Below are 6,242 nucleotides of genomic sequence, written 5' to 3'. Positions count from 1 at the left end.
AGAGTGGAAAAACAGATTAGTGGTGGTTAGGATTTAGGGATAGCTGGGGAGAAGGGTGGATATAACAACAAATAGGAACTAGGATGGGACCAATGGGATAGTTCTGTATCCTAATTGTAGTATCAAGAAAATCCCTCGAGTGCTGTGAAAGATGATAGAACAAGTGTGTGTTGTACCACTGTCAGTTTCTTATTTTTGATATTATAGTATAAATTATGCAAGACCTAACCTTTGGGGAATCTGGGTGGTAGATACATGAGATCTCTTTGTGCTATCTTTAAAACTATGTATGAATCTGTAGTTATTATAAAATAAAAATGATATAAATAAATGAAAGGAAAAACTCCTCTGAATCCTCTCAAAAATAGAAGGAAACTAGAAATTCTATATATGAGTGTATGCTATCTTTTTATCTGGCATTATTACCACAGAGTATAAATAAAAGTCAGGAAGGCTGGGTAAATGAAAGATGATGATGGATGGATGGATGGATGGATGGATGGATGGTAGAATCATTCCATTCCTAATTTGCCAGATTTTTGTTCCTGGTTCTGAACATTCATCTTTCATTCAGCATCTGTTCCCTTTGATTTCACAGCAGCTACAGCTACCAAAACACTTTGTGGAGACCTGCTCAAAGACGGGAAGAAGATGGGATCAGCCTATGGCTCAATGCTCTAATGGAACTTCCAGAAATGAGACACACGGTAACTGGATAAAATACACTGGGAGCTAGTACAAGCAGAGAGGAAGGAATCTGAAAACCAGTGCTGTCTGATCATGGTTTCCTCTGTACCTGAGTTTTCTGTAAAGAGACAGATGCTGGTGGTGCCTAAAATACATCCACTTTAAACATCTTTCCAAAATGTGTCTCTAAGTAAAGACTTTCTCATTTATTCTTATTTCATCACAGCTACTCTGAAGCCTAGATGATCATTTTCTCTACCTGCACCCCCCTGGCCATGTCTGATCAGGGCAGCCTCAGCTCAATTTCCCACCTGATGAAAAATAATAAACTCTCCCCTGAGCAACACTGTGTTCCCTGAAATCACAGCACCCTCACCTTTGACACATAGCTGTTGGTCAGCTTTTGGTCATTGTGACAAAATACCTGAGATAATCAACTTATAGGGAGGAAAATTTTGTTTTAGCTCTCAGTTTCAAAGGCCTCAGGCCATGATCAGTTGGCCCTGGGGACTTGGGGCCTGTAACGAAACAGAATGACATAGTGGGGACTGCATGGTAGAACAAAGCTCTCACTTCATGGAGACCAGGAGACAAAGGGGAAGACTGGAGGGGAACAGGGTCTCAATATTCCTTTCAAGCCATATCCTCAATGACATCACATCCTTCCTATAAGTCCCACCCCTTACAGTTTCCACCAAGATGGGGATCAAACATTTAGGATATAATCCTTCCAGGATACTTCCAGACTGTAGTGTAATAGTTAATTGTGTCAGCTTGAGTAAGAAACACCTAGTGGATTGGATAAGCATGGTTCTGGGTGTATCTGGATGATTAATTTACTGAAGAGAGAATACTCACCCTGGGTGTGGGTGGCACCAATCAAAAGGCTTGTATCCTGGATATAATAAAAAGAGAAAGAAGAAGGAAATTCTTGCTTCTGCCTCTTTGGAGGAGCTCTAGTCTTTTCCATGGCCTTTGGATGTCCATCTCTAGGCTTCCAGCTTAGACTCCTCAGCCTTTCAGGACAGACTCTTAGGTCTCCTAATATAGACTCATAGATCTGCACGGGACTCTACAGTGAGCTCCAGGCCTTTGAATTTTAACATTTTGACTGGATCCTCCAGTTTTCCAGCATACAGATGGCCACCATAAACCTATCTTGTGGGGAAATATATGTATACGTATATATATGTATATATATGTATATATATATGTATATATATGTATATATGTATATATGATCCTCAAGCGAACCCTACCTGATGCACATAGCAATAACTGTCTCTCATGGTAACAGGCTCATGGGCTGTCCCTTAGTCTACCATAGGTCGATTCTCACTGACCCCAAAGCCACCTCTGGATTCCCCAGAAGAAGGAGGCAATTCTGCAGGGGACTTGCACTCCCACATATATCACAGCCTGCAAGTTTCTCAAATGGGACTCAGGCTGTCTTCCCAACTTGTGATTTTAAGAAATGTAATTCTTTCTCCTACTTGATCAAATAAAATTGGCACTTAGGGCTGCTGTCACTTAACAGGCAGCACTGTAAGGAAAGGTAGAGGAAGACAAAGCAACTAGTGTAGTTAATATTTTGGACCAGTTTGGGGATGATCACTATTGACAAGAGGGAATGATCAGAGTGATGCTTGCTTCCTCTATGGAAGTTAACCCTATGCAGACTAACCTGTGAAAACTTAAGAAAAAAATATTATTGTTATCAAGGACATGTCATACTTGGGAGTATATCTATGCCACCAAAAGAGATATGGCATCTTTAAATTATGGGGAACGTAGATAAAGAGCTGGAGCTCTGCCAAGGTAAAAGTTGTAAAATTGGATTGATTTTTGCTACAGCTTGCTAAGGGCTCCCAGGAGCCGGGATGCAATGTTCAAATATAATAATTGATAGCCTGAAAAAATATTTCTGATAAGTGTGTAGAGGTAAGACAGAGCCCTGCCGGAGATGAAGTGAGCCTTTGTGCTCCCGCAAAGCCAGGACCAAAGTGACCCAGATCCAGCTCCCTCTCTGATTAGAGCCCCTGTGCTCCTCCCTGCCCGGCTCCCCCTCCCCCTTCCTGCTGCTTCCACCAGCTGTAGAGAAAATGGTCTTGGCCTTCAAATAGGGGCATTTGTTAAATGCTGTTGTGGAGAAGTAATTATCTAACAATCAGACCTGTATGTGTGGGGGGAAATCGCCTTCGTTAATATCACCTTGGCAGTCCCAGGGGGCAGAGAGTTCGGTTAATCTGACCCCTTTTCAGCCTTGCCTTGGTGAGCTGACCACCCCAAGCTGTGAGTGTGTATGTCTAAATTGCTCGGGATTCAATTGAAGACATTAAAATTTAAAAAGGATTTAACTGAAATTTCTCAATAGCTTCTGAGAGGGGGGATAATTTATTAGCTCAGAGTAAATTAAAATCTCAAGCAGGGGTAAAGACTTCGAAGATTGCTTTAATACATTTTATATGCTTTCAAAAGAAATGTTCTTTTAAATGGTCCAAAAATCAGCTAATTTTGTCCTATTTAGCAAATTACCTCCTAAGGCCACAATGTTGAAAAACTTAACAATTTTTTTAAAGGGAGAAATGGAGGAGGGGGTGAAAAAAATCAGCCCCTTAGGTAGGAAACAACCAAACCCTGAATTGCTATGTCTTTTATATGTCACAGTTAGAATTTTTTTTTCTTTCTTAATTCAAAAGTCAGCGAAACATTTGCATTATCTTCTTCCAGGCCACACGGAAACCTTTTTTCCCCCGCCCCCACATGGTGAATGCAGGCATGAGGAGCCTGGGAGGTTAATGGGAGGCATTGGAGGGCCGAGTCCCCTATGCAGTTCTGATAATTTATACCTGTGTTTCTGGCCACACTCACCTGTGGAGCTGGAGGCCCTGAGGTTGGTCAGACTTGTTGCCCTGTGCAGCCCAAGGGTTGTCTGCATCCTGACAGGAGATTTCTTGCTTTGAATTATTTGTGCAGTAAAAGACTGTCCCAGCTCCAACTGCCATTCTGAGCATTAGAGATTCATTTTTTTCTTCCTGTCATTCTTTCATGTTTTTCTTTTTTTTTTTCTGAGGGCAAACAGTAGTTTTGGTTTGCATTTTAGAGCATTTTCTAAATGCACTGTAAACAGTTTCTGGCTTGTGCTTCACTAGGGGCTGTCTCTCCTCTGACTGGAACGTTCAGGCGGTGAAAGAGAACACTTTTTATAAGAAGTCATTTTATTGTAAGATTGAGGAGGGGCATGCTGGTGACCTTGGGGGAAACTTTGGATACAGACTGAGGTGAAGACATTGATATGATCATTTCAGAAACTATTTAGAGACAAACTGTGCATCTTGCCATGGAAATATACGTGTATGTTTACATATATATATATATATATATATATATATATATATTATCTTAGTTACTTTTCTCATTGCTGAGACAAAATACCTGACATCTACCAGTTAAAGGAGGAGAGGTTTATTTTGCCTCCCAGTTTGTAGAGGTCTCAGTTCACAGCTGGCTGGCTCCAAGGCAAAGCAGCATGGTAGAGGGGCATTGAAGAAGAGAAACAGTCCATGGGAGCGTAGGCAGGAGGCACAACATAATCATGGGTTGAGGAAGGATATATATCGATTCTGGCCATGCCCAGTGAGCCACCTCTTTCCACCAGGCTTCATTTTCCAACATCCTACCCAGCTATAAACCTATCAGTGGACAAATCCAGTATCTCACACCCATGATCCAGTCACTTCCCAAAAGCTCCACCTATGAGCACATGAGACTTTGGGGGGACATCTAGATATAAGCCATAACATGTGTGCACACATGTGTGCACACACACACAGACATAGCCACCTAATTAAGGTATGCCAGAGATAATACAGAGAAAATGAAACAAAGAATAATAAAAGAAATATGAACCAGCCACTCTAAGAAGTTGGCTCCTTGGAGTCAAGAATTACTTGAGTACTCGTGCTCTGTTTTAGGAACATGTGATACACAGCCCTACAAACAGACAATGAAGACATTGACACCATGGTCCTGATTTCTGGAGTCCTCTTTCCTAACAAGGGCCTGGTTCTATGCAGGGCCCAAATCTTAGGCTCTGAACCACCCAGTGTGGGCTAAAATGATCACCGGGAAGAAATAAGGTCCAGAGATTTTAACAGCTGGGGTGGATTCAAATGACATTCAAAAATCTGCACTTTTAGAATGAAGAGGAAGAAGCTATAAGGATTTCAAGCTTCGAAAACTCTTCTTAATGTTTTGACAACTCAGAATGTAAAATTTGTGAAAATATTCCATTCTCCTTAAATGTCAGAGATTTGCTTATATTGAGCAGGGACTAAACTCAGGTTCTTGATCTTTATTATTCCAGTGTTTTCTAGTTTGTTAATATGGGAAATCTTTTTTTAATTTTTCTATTTCTTTAGATTTATTTTTCTGAGTAACTGTGTTCAACAGTGAGCTCATTAACTTTTTATTGTCATGGCTGGTTTATTTGGATATTTTATGCTCTGCTTTTAAAAAAATATTCAGTGTTTTCATTATTTATTTTTTCTTTGATTTTACTAGTTTCATAGCACTCCTTTATTTCATCCCTTACTTTTTTCCAGGACTGGAAAGTGACCTAAGCACTTCCGCTTGGTTCCTCTGAAAGTGACACTAGTGGTAGGTTTACTGTGGAGGTCAGAAAGGAAACCCACACACATCATGGGCATGGCCTTCTTCCAAGCCTTCAGAATATGGCTCCTGTGTTTCCGTAAGAGTGGAAAAATTAGAATGTTTTTCATTTTTCCTTAGAGAATAAATAACATAAGCTCTACAAATTATGTAGGCTTTTGGTCCCAGAACACCTGGCTCTGCATACTTTTATACTTTAGTGAGCATTTTGATGTGATAGAGTCTATCAACAGAAACTCTTAGTTTCCACTCTTGTCTCCTGTCTCTCATCTGCATGCCATCATTGACTAGTACTTCGAATCTTTACTTTTAAACTCTTTCAAACTACGTACATATTTTAATTGTTAATGTCAGTTTAAGTTCATTTATATTACTTATATATTTAGTTAAAAATCAGCAATGCTTCTTGCTATTCACCTTTTCCCTTTTGAATTTCTTTTAAATATGTTCTTTAATATTTCTTATGTAAGAGACTGTGAATGCTGTATTCTGCAAATATTCACCTGCAAATATCCTTATTTACTCTCCCTTATAAACACTTGTTTACTGAAAATAGATTGGCAAGTCATTCTCTTTTTTTTTGGTCTCGGTCACATGTAACAAGAGGCTTATGTCAACACTACTGTGTTTCCTTTGTATATAATCTCTTTTTCTTCTATTATTTTTAACATAATTGTTTTCATGTTTCTAACTTTATTCTGATGGGTCTAGATATTAATTTATTTTTATTTGCCTGAGAATTATGTTGCTTCCTTAATCTGAGGCCTCATAGTTTTCTTTAATCTTGGAAAATTAACAATTATTTTTTCTTTAGATATTCTTTTGAGTTTTTATCTGGTGGACAGTTCCACAGAATAGGGGACATTACCTCTATGGTTTATGTT

Source organism: Heterocephalus glaber, unplaced genomic scaffold (assembly GCF_053883595.1).
Source record: "Heterocephalus glaber isolate CG9 unplaced genomic scaffold, H.glaber_assembly_v1.0 deba00000470, whole genome shotgun sequence".
Classification (NCBI taxonomy): domain Eukaryota; kingdom Metazoa; phylum Chordata; class Mammalia; order Rodentia; family Bathyergidae; genus Heterocephalus; species Heterocephalus glaber.
Note: the sequence above shows the minus strand (reverse complement) of the source record.